At 44.6% G+C, this 12040-nt stretch overlaps 1 pseudogene; it reads left to right on the forward strand.

The window, feature by feature from the left end:
• Nucleotides 1–754: 754 nt before the first annotated feature.
• On the forward strand, nt 755–851 carry LOC135054249 (U8 small nucleolar RNA; annotated as a pseudogene).
• Nucleotides 852–12040: the final 11189 nt, after the last annotated feature.

Consider the following 12040-nt stretch of genomic DNA (forward strand, 5'->3'; position numbering starts at 1 on the left):
AACAAAAGAAGAACAGAGGTTCCGGCGATCCTCATTGTTCCGGTCTAGCCAAGGAGGGCTTGGTATCCAGTTCTTCAAGATTTATTCATAGAAGATCCCTGGCCTCTTCCTCTACAGGAGGAACTGTTACAGCAAGATCCGGGTGTGTATCAGGACTTACCGCGGCTGCGTTTGATGGCGTGGCGGTTGAATGCCATATCCTAGTCCGAATGGATATTCCCAGTGAGGTCATTTCCACACTTCTTCAGGCTAGAAAGGAAGTAACGGCGAAGCCTTACCACCGTATTTGGCATAAATATGTGTCTTGGTGTGAATCTAAGAAGATTCCTATGGAAGACTTTCAGCTGAGTCGTTCTTCTCCATTCTTTGCAAGCAGGCGTGGATGCAGGCCTAAAGTTAGGCTCTGTTTCAGGGCAGTTTTGGCCTTATAAATTTTCTTTAAAAAAAAAAAACAGAATTGGCCACCTTTCCGGAAGTTCAGACTTTCGTGAAAGGAGTACTGCACATCCAACCTCCATTTGTGCCCCCATTGGCACAGTGGGATCTTGACGTGGTGTCTCACTGATGGGAACCATTTATTAAAGGTTGTGTTAACATTTCTCTCTTGGAGAGTGGTCATGCTTTTGCCTTTTGGGCGACCGCAAGGCGGTTGTCGGAAGTATCGGCTTTGAGTCCCTGTTTGATCTTCCAAGTTGATAGAATGGAGAACTCGGATATTAGTTCTGCCGAAGAGGGTTCTCGGTGTTTATCAAGATCATCAGTGAGGTTGATCCTTACCTGTTCCTCTTTATGGAAAAACAGACATGATAAATGGGGGAGGCTGAGTATGTGAAACTTCAGCATTGGCTGATTCAAAGTCTCTCGATGTAGTCAGGGCTTTGAAGATTTATGTTGCCAATTGGGCTCAGTTTGGGGAAACAGAGGCTCTGTTTGTCCGGTATGCTCCCAGCGTGCTTGGGGCACCTGCGTCTCTGCAGTCTGTTACACGCTGGATCTGTGATACGATTCGGTGTGCTAGTTCTACTGCTGGATTGCCATTACCGAAGTCGGGGTAAACCCATTCTACTAGGAAGATGGGCTCTTCTTGGGCGGAGGCCCGAGGAGCCTCGGCGGGTTAACTTTTCCGAGCGGCTACTTGGTCGGGTTTCTAACACCTTTGCTATGCTCTACAAGTTTGATACCCTGGCTGATGGGGACCTCATGTTTGCTCAATCAGTGCTGCAGAGTCGTCCGCACTCTCCCGCCCGTTCTGGAGGTTTGGTAAAGACCCCATGGTCCTTTTGGAGTCCCCAGCATCCTCTAGGACGTAAGAGAAAATAGGATTTTAGTACCTACCGGTAAATCCTTTTCTCCTAGTCCGTAGAGGATGCTGGGCGTCCGTCCCAGTGCGTACTTTGTCTGCAGTTATTGAGTTTGGTTGCACTTTGTGGTGTTTCTTCTCTGTCAGGCTGTCACTGACATTGTTCATGCCATGGCATGTGGTTTCTTATTATTGGTTGGGTTGACACACAGGTTGTGTTACATATTCTCTCAGCATATGGCTGTATGTTTTTCATACCGTGGGCTGGTATTCTGTTAAAGGCCAGGTCTTGCGGTATGTTCGTGGTGTGAGCTGGTATAACACTCACTGTGTTTAAATTATAAATTATTTCCTCGAAATGTCCGTCTCTCCTGGGCACAGTTTTCTAACTGAGCTCTGGAGGAGGGGCAAAGAGGCAGGAGCCAGTTCACACCCAGTTTAAGTCTTTATAGTGTGCCCAAGCTCCTGCGGATCCATCTACACCCCATGGTCCTTTTGGAGTCCCCAGCATCCTCTGCAGACTAGATGAAAAGGATTTACCGGTAGGTACTAAAATCCTATTATTATTATTATTATTATTATTATTCTGTATTACAGGCAGGGTGAACTATATATGGAAAAGTTAGCAGGTGCACTATCTCACACTAGCTCAACCTGTAGTAACCAGAGGCACTTAGCATATTCCTGGCCAGGGCTATGAGCTTCCCTCTGAACTATATATGCACTGTAGTATTATTATTATTATTATTATTATTAAATTCAGGTCATTTCTGGACCTTGTGAAGCTCAGGGCGACAGTTTTCATTGGTGTCCCCATATTAAAAACAGAGACAGTGTACACCGAAGGCGCACCCCAAAAATATAGGGACATGGCTACAGAATAGTACCAATTCATATTACACCGCACATTAGTGTCCATTAGTCACAATACACCATACAGTAGCATCTGTTATTCACATTACACCACACATTAGTACCCCTCATACACATTAAATCACACATTAGTGTCCCTTATACATGTTACGCCACAGTAGAGCCACTTATATGTGTTATGCCACAGTAGAGCCCCTTATACACGTTACACAGTAATTCACTAGATTACAGTAGAGCTGCTATTGGAGTAGCTGAGAGGTGAGGACAGGAGAGTGGACAAGAGAAAGGGTGCGAGAGAGAGGGGAGGACAAGACAAAGTGCGAGAGAGGTGAGAACAAGTGAGAGAGGTGAGGATGAGGGAGAGTGCGAGAGAGAGGTGAGGACAAGAGAGCGAGAGCGGGAGAATGGTGAGGACAAGAGAGAGAGAGATCGAGAGGTAAGTTCAAGAGAGAGAAAGAGAGAGAGGTGAGTACAAGAGAGAGCAAGCAAGAGATATGAGGACAAAAGAGCGAGAGAGAAATGAGGGCAAGAGAGGGCGAGAGAGAGGTGAAGGCAAGAGTGAGCGAGAGAGAGGTAAGGACAAGAGAGAGCAAGACAGAGGTAAGGACAAGAGAGAGTGAGACAGAGAGAAGTGTGGACAAGAGAGAGAGAGGTGAAGAGACAGTGACAGACAGTGAGACAGGGCTGCACTCACCCTGGCCTGAGGTCAGCACTATCCCTGCAGTGCTCGTGCTGCATCTGACCCTGTGCTGTGCTGCTGGAGACAGGATCCAGGACTGCATGGGTGACGGGTATCCTCCTCAGGCAGGCAGAGAGGTGAGGACAAGAGAGAGCGAGAGTAATAAGGATGAGAGCGCGAGAGAGAGAAATGAGGACAAGAGAGAGTGAGAGCGAGGTGAGGACAAGAGAGAGCACAAGAGAGAGAGTGAAAGAGAGGTGAGGAGAAGAGAGACAGGGGAAGACAATAGAGTGAGATAGAGGTGAGGACAAGAGAGAGCGAAAGAGAGGTGAGGAGAAGAGAGATAGGTAAAGGCAATAGAGTGAGATAAAGGTGAGGACAAGGGAGAGAGAGAGAAGTGAAGACAAGAGAGAGAGAGAGGTGAGTACAAGAGATAGAAAGAGAAAGAGGTGAGGACAAGAGAGAGAGAGGTGAGTACAAGAGAGAGAAAGAGGTGAGGACAAGAGAGAGCAAGCGAGATAAATGAGGACGAGAGAGAGAAATGAGGACGAGAGAGAGCGAGAGAGAGGTGAGGACAAGAGAGCAAGAGTGAAAGGTGAGGACAATGGAGAGAGAGGTGAGGACAAGGGAGAGTGAGCGAGAGAAATAAGGACAAGAGAGAGTGAGACAGAGAGAGATGAGGACAAGAGAGAGTACGAGAGAGAGTGAGGACAGAGAGAGAGTGAGAGAGAGTTGAGGACAATAGAGCAAGAGAAAGGTGAGAACAAGAGAGAGTGAAAGAGAGGTAAGGTCAAGAGAGAGTGAGATGAGGACAAGTGACAGAGAGAGGCGAGGACATGAGAGGGAGAGCAAGAGACAGAGGTGAATACAAATGAGAGAAAGAGAGAGCAGTGAGGACAGGAGAGAACAAGTGAGAGAAGTAGGAGAAGAGAGAGAAATGAGGTCAAGAGAGATCGAGAGAGAGGTGAGGGCAAAAGAGTGAGAGAGGTAAGGACAAGAGAGAGAGAATGATAGGTGAAGGCAAGAGAGAGAGAGAGTGGTGAGGATGAGAGACAGACAGTGATCCAGGGCTGCACTAACCCTGGCCTGGGGGCAGCTCTCTCCATGCAGTGCTCATGCTGCATCTGGCGCTGTGCTGCTGGGTCCAGGATCCGGGACTGCATTGGTGATGGGTCACCTCCTCAGGCAGGCAGGTAGGGTGCTTATGGGTGGGTGGTGAGGATAAGAGAGAGAGGAGAGGATGAGAAAGAGAGAGAGAGGTGAGGACAAAGGAGAGAGAGAGCTGAGGAAATGAGAGAGTGTGCGAGAGAAATGAGGACGAGAGAGCGAGAGAGAAAAATTAGAACAAGAGAGAGAGAGGTGAGAGCAAAAGAGAGCGAGACAGAGAGGATAAAGAGAATGGTGAGGACAAGCGAGAGAGAGAAGTGAGGTGGAGAGAGAGACAGACAGACAGACAGTGAGTCAGGGCAAGTTTACAGCTGCACTCACCCTGGCCTAAGGGCAGCACTCTCCCTGTAGTGCTCATGTTGCATCTGGCCCTGTGCTGTGCTGCTGGGGCTAGGATCCGGGACTGAATGGGTGATAAGACTCCTCTTCAGACAGGCAGGTCAGGTAGGCAGCCGGGTGTAGTACCACGCGCCGTCACCCAAAACTGTGCTGCTCCTCCTCTGTTTTCTCTCCCCAGCGGCCACTCCCATAATGCTGCACTGGGGAAGGTCAGGGTTAGGCACTAAGGAAGAGGAGAGGTTAGGGTTAGGCTGTGGGAAGGGAAGGTTAGGTGGTAGGGTAAAGGGGCTAGCATTCTTATCTTTCACCTGTCAGACTTTAAACATTGGGATGCCAGATTCGGTATTGTGACAACAAGCATCCCATCCGCCGATCACTAATACCAAACCTGTTAATAGTTATGCATTACACAAATACAGTATGTCAGTATCACAGTATCTGTGTAATACATAACTATCAATGCGTTTGGTATGAAATGTCAGACTCACACATACTGTAGCTAACATGGACACCATTCGACTCTCTCACATTTTGTTCTACAGCCTTAGTGGTTTTCTTTTTTTTAACACCTATTCTAGAGTGAAAAGGTCTTGCATCATCATGAGAGGCAGAAGAAGATGCCTCACTGACAGTTGCAGAACCACCACTCAGAAATAAAGGCCATGGCCCGAGCCTTTCCTTACCACTGCATGTGGTGAATGGCATGTTGGCAATTTTATGTTTTTTTACAATAACAAAGTGTGTTCTTCCTTAACACTATATATTGGGTTTTTGATTTTAGATGCCCTGACCCGATATGCCCTTAAGCATCGGCTTTATTAGAAGTTGCTGGACAAGCGTCATCAACATGACTGGTGGCAGCAGCTGCTACAATAGTATTAAGTTGCTCTTCTCTAAATTGATCGTTATCCATTTGTCAAGTTACAAATCACTGCGTGGATCACAGGGCTTATAGATGCATGTGAACAAAGTGCAATAGGGTAAAGCACACCAACCAGTACAAACTACATATATAAATATTTTAAATTAAAAAAATAAAATAAATAATAACATACATATATATATATATATATATATATATCTATCTCCAAACAATGAATCAAAGGGCGCTAACACTCTCTTTCCACTATACCAGCAGTGCAAATGACCACATATATATATATATATATATATAAATAATAACAATTTATTAAAAGTACAAATTGCTCAAAGAGATAACCCTTTCACAAACACATAGCAATAATTTGTGTCATAGATGATGTGATGGGTAAGTTTTTCTCTCTTCCCCCCTGACGCATTTCGTCCTTTGCGGACTACTTCAGAGGGATAGTCAATACAGCTATACAATCCAAAAATTGATAATCTTAAAGATCTTCAGGTCCTTAATACCGTTTAACAGTACAGGTTTGCTGACCAGTTTAAAAAATGGAACCACGTATCAAATTCGTGAAGGTATATTCCCAAAATTTTGGGAGAGCACACAGGAACACACTTAGATTTTAATATTCATTTGTGGACTTATACACGGTTTTATGAGATTCTCCCTAAGTGGGATCTTTTACCAACTTTTATTGAATATACCCTCACGAATTTGATACGTGGTTCCATTTTTTAAAACTGGTCAGCAAACCTGTACTGTTAAACGGTCTTAAGGACCTGATGATGTTTAAGATTATCAATTTTTGGATTGTATAGCTGTACAATGTTTATTACAGTACACTGTTTTATTTATTTTGCACATTGCTGATTACACACTGCTCTGTTTAACAGTGTGTAACCATGGCGACAGGGGCCGGATGGGTGACGTCACTTCCGGCGCGACGGAGGACCCACGGCCGGAAGTGTCACTGCAGGACGGCGTCCACGCGAGCCTGGGGACACACTGGAGAGGAAGGTAAGATGTCACATATTTTGTCTATTTAAAGCACTGTTGTTGTTTAAACTGGTTGTCTGAGGAAGGGGTTTTTTGTACCCCGAAACGTCACATTAAAGTTGCCCCATGGGGCTTGTTCACATTTACGACTTATGACAGTCTCTGAGTGCCACCCAGCCATGAACTATGTGAAGCAGGGACAAATCTGAGGGGAAGGCTCCGGAGTGGGCTATTCGTAAGACCGGAGTGTCAAGGGTCCCATTTTATATATATACGTAGGTGGAGGGGCACTCGGTAATAGTGCTCAGCTGCCGGGGTGCCGTTCCAGTGAGAAGTAAACAGCAATATCTCCTATTTTTCTTATAGATCATCCCTGCAGCGCGCCTTGGACGTCCCTCTTTTACCACTGCAACTAAGCGTTGCTAAGTTACCAGCCAAACACACCATGAGCCGGGCAGCGGCAGGTCCGCGTCAGATACGCGTCTCTATGGTAACCGTCCCACAATGCCCCTGGACCCAGCGTGTTTACGGGCGATGACGTCATTGACCAGGTGGACGGCGTCCGGAAGGCGGGCTGCACGGATTGATCCACCGTCCTTCACTGCTATTTAAGGTAAGCATATTTTTTTGCTCTTTTTTCCAGCACCTTGAGAAAAAGACTGTTAAGGTTGGTAATAAATATTTACTTTACTTAAAAAGACTGTGAAGTGCCATCCTTCCCACACCTATGGGATTTGATAAATATATATATATATATATATAACGAACAAATGATCCCGGCACTCCCCTGGATAACTGCTGTATTGCTGCGGTGCCCTCCTAGTGGAATATACTTTCCACAATGCACAGTGAAGGGATGACGGCGGCACTCAATCAGACTTCGCAACTGGACTAAATTCCAAAATAAAGGAATTTAGTCCAGTTGCGAAGTCTGATTGAGTGCCGCCGTCATCCCTTCACTGTATATATATATATATATATATATATATTGTCAAAGTCGAAAAATATTACAGAACACACATCATGTACAAACTGCACACACATGCCCACTGCGCGTGCACTTGTTCTGCAGTGCGTGCACATGTACGCACTTTGCGTATGGTCGCTCCCGCGGTCCTGCGCATCGGCGCGTGGTATGGGTATTTACGGCAGAGTTTGTGTACGCATGGAGGGCCATCATAACACATTACATATGTAATCCAAATAGTGCACAATGTACACATAGTCTCCTTGCACCACATCAGAAAGTTATAGCTGTTTAAATGATTGCAGAACAAGGGGATTCGCCTTTACAGGATAGGAGGGGACAGACTAAGGTTATAAGGTGGTATTTGGTATCCAGCTGTAGGGTATTTTAAGGGAAACATTCCGGTGTTGGTCTGCGGAAGATCGCATGTTCCTGCGGATAGTTATGTGCAGAAGCAGAATATAGATATAAACTGTATTTACTGTATATTATGTATGCGGCGGGAATCCAGAGGAGACCACCCACAAGAGCAGTTGAGAAAGACATCGCCTAACTTTTCAAATCAACCTATTACCTCTCCTGTACTGTAAAAGTGCATCCCTGGTGTCCAATGGACAAAGGGATTACAGTATCCATTGTATTGCTTTTGGAAGACTTGTATAAATAAAGCCTGCTGCAGGCCGGCCAGACACAAGACTCACAACGTTATCTATTTGATTACGGAGGACTGGACCAGGAAACGCACGCGAATATTCTCACGTATGTACATTGACTGTAGCCATTATTCTGTTATATATATTGTCTTGTATTGTAGTGTATAATTTGTATTGTAAACCCCTTTCAGAAATAATCCACTGTGGTGTCGGAACCCAGCGGTAAACTCACAATTGGTGTCGTGTGCTCATTGCCCTGCTAAGGTTTAAAGTGTATTATTACTATTATTGCATAGCATTGCTGTAGAAGGTTTAAAGTGTATCTCTGGGTGTGTATGCGCTGCGAGTACTTTGTACCGTCAGCGCGGCGTGTGTATGCAAAGTCCGTACAGTACGGAACCCTCTTACGCTAATAGCGTAAAAGGTGCGTAGTGTGAATTAAGTATAGCGGCCACAGCGGCTAAAGTTTTAAAGTGTATTTAAGGTGTGTTTAAGGTATAGCTTTCATTCCTGTAAAGATAATCAACATTATCAATTGGGGGCATCGTCCGATTTTCCACATTTTTACTGCTTAACAGGTCCCAAGCAGACATAATCTATCAGCATAAGGGTGGACAGAAGGTATCCTACGTATCCTTTTCTTGGTCGGTGGATACACTGAAAACCCTACTTAATTGCTGATTAGATGGTGTCTGCTCTGTATGGTTTGTAGGGATGCTGGTAAGAACTCGTAAGGTAAGCAGGAAAAAAGCTATTTAAAATCTGTGAATTTATTTTTGGTGCCAAATGCGTACACAACAAAAGCGTACACCCATACTCTGTGCATACTCTCCCACATTGTTGCCATAACATTCAGATTACTAGATTCGTAATATAAACAAAGGAAGTAAGTGTAAAACACAAACGCAGTCTGGCCTAGTTATAAAGGTTTATACAGGAAAGAAACTGTGTGGCGTGTTAAGTGAGCAATTATAGTTAATATTGCTCACATTTATAGAAATGGTGTGATTTGTGCTATTGCGGACGTACGGTTTTGTACACGTGTCTCGGACAAGGTACGGAACTGCACACGCGGCGTAAGCACGGTCGCGTGTTTACGCAAATTGCGTAAGAATACGGTCGCTAAGTACAAATTACACAATAGTTCGTTTAGTTTAAAGGTGAGACAGTAGCCACGCTACAATAACACAAGATTGCCCAGCTTCCAAAGTTTAGTATAAAACCCTTATTTACGCCTCTGGGAGTAAGGCTGCTTGTCTGAATGAATGATAATTTTCTGTACAGAAAAACCAAAGTGTAATTGAGTGAGCGAACGCAGGAGCAAGTGGAAATTTGAACCACGGAATTTGGAATCTCGGTGTGTGGTACATCAAGTGAGTGGAGACTTGGTGGCGTGAGGCGGCTGACTCACGTTAATATAAGGTTTAATACGTAAGTCGTGAGGAGACTTACACAGGAGCATGGTAGGGAATTGTGAAGTGTTGTGACCCATATAGTTTTTTTTTATACGCTCCGGCTGAGGTTTCGCAGCCTGAAAATCGATTCCAGTGGTCGTACGGCAGATAAGTAACAAGTACCTATACGCTGTGCGATTGGACCGCGCGTTTGTGGGTGCGATATATAGCGCAACGTGATATCCTTTTTACGAGCTTTTGCATAAAACCGCGGTATCATCAGCGCTGTATAGAACATACGCAAGTGTGATTTGTGTATAATAAAGTGCATAGGGAGTTTTCGCTGGTCTCTCTCAGGAGAATCTCCAACGGCCGATACTTTACTGGAAAGGGTAAGTTATTCCTAAAAACTTCCAGTAAATATAGGTCACATAGGGCCCGAAGTTGGGTACATTGCCTTCGCTATCGACAGTGTATGGTAGTACTGGCCAATGTGGGCGGTGAGCGGGTGAAGAGCGCTCGGAGAACTTTCACCGTTACCTTATATTGAGTATTTTGGTGTTTGTGGGAAAAGGCCCACAATTATGGGAGCCAGTTGCTCAAGTAAGGGACGTTTAACCAGGGTTCAGGTTGTAGAGCCGCGGCCCATGGGGTCAGCGGAGTTTAAAGGAAAAAGTATTGAAGACTTTTTGTCTGAATGGGAACGTGTGACTGACAAAGATAGGGAACCATTCCCTAAGGTGGGCAGCTTTGAACCAGAGGTACTTCAGAATGTAAGCAGTAAAATATGTCTTCTAAAATCCAGAAAACAAAGGATTAGACATAATGATTGTTTAAAATTATGGCAACAGGAGGGGGATATGCAAAGAGAACAAATTCGCAAAGCAGGTTCAAAACCAAGCGGGAATGAGAACACAAACACACCAGTGTCGACACAGGTTGAAGGGGAAGAGATGGCTACAGTCAATGATATATCCGTAAACAATAGTAGTATGCAAAAACAATGTATTAACCCTAATTTTTGCAAGATGTATCCTGTTTTGAAGTCTTTTCCAGGTTATAGGTCACAGGAAGATGAAGGATCCAGCCAAATCGCAGCTCTCTCCAAGCAGTCACTTTGCAGGACAATCAGGTGGGGTCTGTCCAACCAGGTAGTGCAGTAACAATATTCCCCAATGAAAGAACTGGTGAGGTCACAGCTACCGGTAAGTGTGAGACAGCTCATTGCACAGAGACAACAACACCTCACAGTAAACAAATCAGGAACGGAATGGTAGAATTACACCCTGTCTTGGGAACAGTAACTCCCAATGGGGGAACCGATAGTCAGGGAGTAGTCCTCACCAGGAATAATGCAATGTATTGCCCGTGGCCCAGAGATGAGCTGCGATCAATCATTTCAGAATTCCCCGACCCTCGGAAGGATTTAGCTAGATGTCAGAAATTTATCAGAGATCTGGGTAATGCGTATGAACCGACAAACAAACACTGGCGGATACTTTTGAAAGCGTGCCTATCCCCTAATATTGACACCCAAAAATTTATCACTGATTGTAGATTAGAGTCGGATAGTCTTATGACTGACAAACACAATCAGGAGAACTTAGTGCAAATTAACAGGCAACTAGAGTTGTATTTCCCCACAACTGTAAAGTGGAGAAGAATTTTCTCCTTAAAACAGAAGGAAAATGAAATGACATCTGAATATTTCCATCGGGCCCTGCAAATAATGGATAGATACATGGGGTTATCGGATACAGGGAACGATACGAATTACAGGGAGGTGGCTGTCTCTGTGCTAATGGACGGACTCGATAAGACAGTAAGGGACAGAGTACAAACATCTTTGCCTAATTGGAGAGGGGACACAGTAGCTTGCCTTAGCTAATGCGCAATTGTACACCACAAAAATATTGTTAGGCGTAGAAAACAACAGGAGGAGAGGCTGAGGATTGAAAGTATACAGGCTCTTACACCAAAGTCTCATCAGCCTAAACCCCAGACCCATGCTGTTTGGAAAAGACCGAGAACATGCTACATTTGTAGGAAGGAAGGGCATTTTGCCAGAGATTGTAGGTATAGTAGAACACATAGTCAATATAGACCCCTAGACAGAGAAAACAAGCCACGTTATTAAACACATAGATGGGATCAAGGGACATATAGTAAGGAATCACGATACAGTATAGAAAAACACAGATTCGGTTAATGGGAAGAACAGAATAAATGCAACTTTACCCTTTTGACAGAACTTACTGGGGTTAGGAGGAGGCCTCTAAACTTCTGCTTCTCTCTCTAGCAGAAGTGACCTCTAAGTAACTTAACAGGAGTTTTGTTAGAGATGGTAAACATATTGAGTGCTCCCACCCAGGAAGCACAAAATATGTTAGATACCCACGAAGACTAATGTTGCATTTCACTGTTTTAGATGCATGTCCATCACAGGTAGAGGAAATTATCTCAAAGATACCGGGTTCCCTATGAATTTAGAATGGACAAGCCCCTGGATTGATGGCTGGGATAGTCCCAGTAGAGATATAACATACATAGAATTTTTTTAAGGGGAACAGACCGATTAGGGAATCATTCCCCGTAGTGCCCAATCCAGATGTCAAACTTTGTAAAATCTTCTTTGCCTTTACAAACTTACCTGTTACTAAACTCTGTGATTTGTCTTCAAAGTTTCCTCTTCATTTCTTACGTTCACTGACAGGATTACAGTTCAAACGTCACATGCCTACTCGGTCTTTCAGAGTTCTGCCCAAACCCAGTATATCTCACCAGCATAGGGACAC

The sequence above is a fragment of the Pseudophryne corroboree genome, chromosome 2 (assembly GCF_028390025.1).
Source record: "Pseudophryne corroboree isolate aPseCor3 chromosome 2, aPseCor3.hap2, whole genome shotgun sequence".
Taxonomy (NCBI): domain Eukaryota; kingdom Metazoa; phylum Chordata; class Amphibia; order Anura; family Myobatrachidae; genus Pseudophryne; species Pseudophryne corroboree.